Here is a 6,233-nt window from a genome sequence, read left to right as displayed (position 1 = left end):
AGGAAGCCTCACTGACCAGCAGCAGAGTGACTGCAGACAAGTTCTGCAGGCATACAGACATAAGTTTTCACTGACTCTAAGTCAGACTACCTGGTGCACTCATGAAGTGGACACTGGGGACAGTCTGCCTGTTAAAAATAATATTTACAGGTGACCTGATCATGTCAGGGACTGTATCAGGGCAGTAGTCCAGAAAATGTTGGAATTGGAAGTGATTGAGCCCTCAGAGAGCCCTTGGGCCAGTCCAGTAGTCCTTGTGCCAAAACCTCACACCCAGGGTGGTAAGAGAGGGATGCGGTTATGTGTAGACTACAGATGTCTCAATGCTGTCACCAGGACAGATGCCCATCCAATACCTAGAGCAGATGAGCTCATAGATAAATTGGCCTCAGCCAAATATCTGAGCACATTTGATCTGACAGCTGGCTACTAGCAAATCAGGATAGCTGATGAGGCCAAACCAAAGACAGCATTTTCAACCCCTAGTGGGCATTATCAATTTGTGGTGATGCCCTTTGGTCCGAAAAATGCACCTGCCACATTTCAAAAGTTGGTGAACAAAGTCCTCTCAGGCCTGGATGACTACTGTGCAGCGTATCTTGATGATATTGCTGTCTTTAGTGCCACCTGGGAAGATCACCTGATCCACCTGAATTTTTTTTGGGAGGCCCTGCAAAAGGCAGGCCTAACTATCAAGGCTACCAAGTGCCAGATAGGGCAGAGTCAGGTTGTGTACCTGGGCCACCTTGTAGGTGGAGGCCAGGTTCAACCATTACAGAGCAAAATCCAGACCTTAATGGACTGGGTTGCTCCAACCACCCAGACTCAGGTCAAGAGCTTTTTTGGGCCTGACTAGGTACTACAGGAGATTTTTCAAGGGGTATGGTTCCATTGTGACACCCCTGGATGACTTAACTTCTAAAAGAATGCCCAAGAAAGTTCAATGGACAGTAAGCTGTCAAAAGGCATTTGATGACCTGAAACAGGCCATGTGCACTGCTCCCATTCTGCAAAGTCCAAACTACTCTAAATAATTAATTGTCCAAATAGATGCTTCTGAGTTGGGGGTAGGGGCTGTTCTATCACAGTTGAATGATGAAGGTCAAGACCACCCAGTAGCTTGTATTAGCAGACGGCTGACCCCTAGAGAGAAACGTTGGTCAGCTATTGAGAGGGAGGCCTTTGCTGTGGTTTGGGACCTGAAGAAGCAGAGGCCATACTTGTTTGGTACTCACTTCACAGTTCAGACAGACCTTAAGCCCCTCTTGTGGCTAAAACAGATGAAGGGTGAAAATCCCAAACTGATCAGGTGGTCCTTTTCCCTACAGGGGATGGACTATACAGTGGAACACAGACCTGGGAGTAACCATGCCAATGCAGATGGACGCTTCAGATATTTCCACTTAGAACATGAAGACTCAACTGGTCAAGGTTAGTTTAATGTCCCTGCGTTTGGGGGGGGGGGGTTGTTAGGAGAGTAGGGTCTACTTCCTATGGTTACCCCCACTTTTTGCTGTGATTCTCTGGTTTTTCATCTTTAGTGTGGCTGTGGACCTGCTAATCAGGCCCACAGCCCAGTTGTTTTCTCTCTAAATTGATTCCATGTACTTTAGGTACATACCAGATTGGTTACTGGGTCACCCTTGTGAGCCCCTGTATAGTGTACCATAGGTACCCAGGTCATAGGTGCAGCCTAGGCCTACCAGGGGCTGCAGCATATATTGTGCCACCCCTGGTTTGTCTTCCAAACTGACATCACAGGTCTGTTCACACAGCCTGGGTAAGGTGCTGTAATCACCCCTTACTTAGATATGATATACCGATATCTATATATACATATAGAGACATATACACCTATAAGTCACTCCTATGGCAGGCCTTGACAATCCTGGAGGCAGCGTGCTTGGTTTTATGTGAGAGGGTGCCCTAGCATGAGCTGAGCCCCTCTGCAGCTTTCGGAACCATCTCCTTATAGCTGTTCTATAATATAGCCATTCCATATACTCTTAAGTGCCTAATAATCCTCCCGGTTAATGCTAACTTTGGTTTGGCTTTATTAAAACATGTCGGGTAAGGTGTCAAACACTTTGGAATACTACCCCCCCTGCCAGTCCTGGAGGCGGGGTAGCATTCCATCCTTCTAGAGGATAAAGATATGTAGTTACTGGTTTACCCGGTTAAAGTTAAACAGAGCCTCAGCATCACAAAATGGATGCTGCTGCCACAGACACGAGTCTGCCGTCCTGCTGATGGACGAAACTCTGGCAGGGGAGGCCTGGACAATAGGTTTCCTGCCCAGGGAGGTGCTGGAACCTCCCCAGACAGGCTCTTTGTGTATTGGGGCAGGGAGGCAGCGACACGAAGCAGACGTACGGCGCCCGTGTTTTTTCCCCGACCGCTCAGACGGAGGGGAAGACCATCCAAAAGTCTAAAATCCTAAAACCGACTGAAACAGCGGTACATCTCCGCACAGCTACGGTATTACATAAGGACTCCCACTCCGAGGACTTCTCCCCATGACATTATAAAGGGAGAATATCGCCTCTCAAGGAAGCAACTCCAACACTGGGAGTGGTACAGATGAAACTGTAAAGGTATCAAATAGAAATTCAAGCCTACACATTTCGAATTAGATTTAACCACGTCTGTATATACATCACTTGGCCCACACCTCAAAGAAAATAGAGGAGCCAGAGGAAGAGAAAGGCCATTATCCCTTTCGTCTCGAGGTTTATGAATGAAACAAATTGATAAAGAGAGTCTTTACTTGGTCTTGATAAAGATGGAATAAACTAAGAGAACCATCGAAACGCGTCGACGCCCCAACTATATACACAATCTATCTACTCAGCATTGTTGGAGAAAAAGAGGATAATATACTAGCCACCTGGCAATGCGAGTTATACTCTTTTGTCTATATAGATGTGTTAATTTTCAAGACTCATTAGTGTGGTCTGTTGTTGTAACTCTCTTTTGCTGCTATATTGAGTTTTTTATGAGTTGTCTTTGTTATTAAATGTAATTTTTTTATGATGTTGTGTTTTTAATGTGTTGAACTGAAGATGCAGTTCTTTTAATCAATGAGTTCAAATCACTTTCTTAATTAAATAAATGTGATATCATGTTAAATTTATACAGTTGCCTTTGAGTTATATGTTATGTAATTTGTCCTTTCATTATATATGGCACAAAAACCGACCACAGGAGGAAGAGTGAGATAAGTGAATGAATGAGATTCAGTACAATTTGTCAATTAGATAACTACTCTGTGATTTTAACATACAGAATTGGCTTCCCCACGGGATTTTCTTTCTTCTACTCCCGGTTAAAGTTAAACAGAGCCTCAGCATCACAAAATGGATGCTGCTGCCACAGACACGAGTCTGCAGTCCTGCTGATGGACGAAACTCTGGCAGGGGAGGCCTGGACAATAGGTTTCCTGCCCAGGGAGGTGCTGGCACCTCCCCAGACAGGCTCTTTGTATAGTGGGGCAGGGAGGGCTGCATTCAGTAAATGCTTTCCAGACACTGCCTGGGGCACACTAGATGCTCCATGCATTTCCCAGTTCAAACCGGTTGCTGGGGCACTCAGCCCCAGCTCTGGCGCAAAACTGGACAAAGGGAAGGGGTGTAACCACTCCCACCCCAGGTCCACCCATAGGAGGGACCTTAAAGTTAGTCCAACCCCTAACCTTAGTATAAGTATAAGATCCCAGTCTCTAGGACCTTAGATTATCCTGGATGAAACTCTGAAACATATATCCTGGACCTTCGAGATTCCATTTCGACTGGAAGATGGAAGACATCTCCCTTGTGGGCAAGAAGTGACCACCCTGTTCAGCAGGCACCAAAAGCATCTTTGCCGGTCTGCATTTTCGAGGCTCCCGCCAGATGTTGTATGACGATCCATCGCCCACACTGATATCGCGGGCGTTTACATCGCGGCACTAACATCGCAACGGACATCACAGAGGCAATTTTTCCATCGCACGTTGTCGCGACGCAAATGCGGCCATGTCATTGGGTAACGTGTCACATCGCCCACACTGATATCGCGGGCGTCTACATCGCGGCACTAACATCGCAACGGACATCACAGCAGGCGCAGACTCTCTCAAACTGAGTACCGCCAAGCCAAGGCCCACGGGAACGCCAAGCGCGCAAGGATGCTAACTCTGAGAGTGGCCCGCTCTCTCTCAGCGCAGACATGTTCATGAATGCGCCGAGAATAATGGAAAAGTAAAACTGATTCCAAGCCGGAGCTCCCTCCCTTCCCCGGCAGGAGCACCGGTCCCTCGGAGCTCCCTTCCCCGGCAGGAGCACAGGTCTCCTAGTGACGACCATTCCAAGCCACCGTGCGCACCCGGAACAGTCTGGACACCGGGCCCTCGGAACTCCCACCCTCGGCACAGCTCCGCCTCCCTCTCTTTGCAGGAGCACCAGTCATTTGGAGCTCCCTCCTCCCTCCCTCTGCAGAAGCACCGGTCCTTTGGAGCTCCCTCCTCTCTTCCTCTGCAGGAGCACCGGTCCCTCTAGTGACGCGCATCCCAAGCCTCCGTGCGCACCCGGCTCCTTGACATGTAATGGATTTGGGATGAACAAAGGCAACAGCAGCTAAAGTATGGGCTTTCTTTTGGTCACGTTGCCAAATATCCTCTTGTAAGGATAAATACAAAAATGTTGTAAAATGAAAGAGCATTACACGGTCACAATATGCCCATTGAATGAAATAGCTTTTGCTGATATCAGAATTATACTGTTATCTGCTGCAAAAGTATAACAAACCATCCTCTCTGGTATCCATCTTCCTTAAGTAATGGAAAGGGTCTAACCAAACTGGGACCCACATTATCATTTTATGGACCTCCCCTTATCCTTCCCATCAAAGTAGACTTCAAATGTAGGAACATGATACACACTTTATGTTCCAAAAATGTAGTCAAACTCCTTCCATGACACATGGATGTTCCCCACCATTTGTGAGGAGTGGATGTTTTTATTTAAGAACGGATTAAAGCAATCACATAATAAAAACAATGAACTCAAGGTACTCCAGTCTAGCTTGCAGCAGCCCCACAAAGAAGACAACATTTAAATACACACAGACATTATTTGCAATAGTTGTGCGGATGACTCCATCATCCATGCAGGCAGTGGTCCAAGTGACGAGATATAGGTTTCTACGAAATTCCAATTAATGTCCAATAAAAAGAAGTATTAACCAGAACATCCTCTACAGCCGTAATGTGTGCATTCAATGATTCTTCCCACTTCCAGCTTGCTTTTCGGGACTCTGCATATGCAGTTTGTTCCAAAGTTAGTATCACGAGTTTGGATGCAGCGCAGGCAACATAAGTTTTCGTAACCCTGTTTCTTCCATTTTGCAATCAGGTTTTTATCGGCATACCCTTCTCGAATGCAATACTCGTAGAGTTCTCTGCTAATAGCTTTCCTGTTGTAAAACAGATCAAAGATGTAGCGAGTTTTCTGGTGATGAATTCGAAAAATAGGCCATAGAGATTCAACTTTCCTTTTTCCTTCATGTGGATCAGTCTCAGCTTCTCTAATTTTCTGGTCCAACTCATCCAAAGTCGGCTCGATGAGCTCCCACCCATCTGGTGGCGCCTTCCTGCTTCGCTTTACCTTGAGCATGTTCCTTTTTCTTCCGCGCCTAGCCACTCACAGTGAGTTGGATCAACGAAGCCAACAGTGAGAATAGAACCGGATGTTGCTTATTTTACCTTTTTAATAATTAATTTGAGACCGCTCGTGCTTGTGTGTTGTAATTGTATAATAAAGCCTCGTGCTTGTGTGACACCGCATAGCCTCGTGCTTGTGTTTTCAATAATTATTTTGACACCGCTCGAGCTTGTGTTACACCGCATTTTTGTTTGGTTCGTTGTATTCGCATGCGAAGTTAATGGCATCGCGCCGTTGTCGCAAGCGTAGTGAATGCATGCGATGTAAATGAGCCGGCGATGTATAAGTCGCGGTGCGATGGATCAGCGATGTGTGGACATCGATGTAATGGGTGTTTCCCCGCCAGATCCCGAAGAATCTGCGACACAGGACATAGACTTCCAGACATCTCTGACCCGACCTTCCCTCACTGAAAAGCTGAGACCGGTGGTGGACACGAGAGATGTGGGACCAGAACTCCTGGACATCCTGCATTTTGCTTCCTGCATCAATTTCCCGAGGTATCCCAAAGTTGTGCATTGGGGTGCTTGAAGC

General features: G+C 46.7%; 1 pseudogene; it reads right to left on the bottom strand.

Annotated features, from left to right (window-relative positions):
* Positions 1-5,055: 5,055 nt before the first annotated feature.
* LOC144819725 (protein BUD31 homolog pseudogene) lies at positions 5,056-5,707 on the bottom strand (annotated as a pseudogene).
* Positions 5,708-6,233: the final 526 nt, after the last annotated feature.

Source organism: Lissotriton helveticus, chromosome 2_1 (assembly GCF_964261635.1).
Source record: "Lissotriton helveticus chromosome 2_1, aLisHel1.1, whole genome shotgun sequence".
NCBI lineage: Eukaryota > Metazoa > Chordata > Amphibia > Caudata > Salamandridae > Lissotriton > Lissotriton helveticus.
The sequence above is the reverse complement of the archived record's forward strand: the minus strand, read 5'-3'. Positions and strand labels throughout refer to the sequence as shown.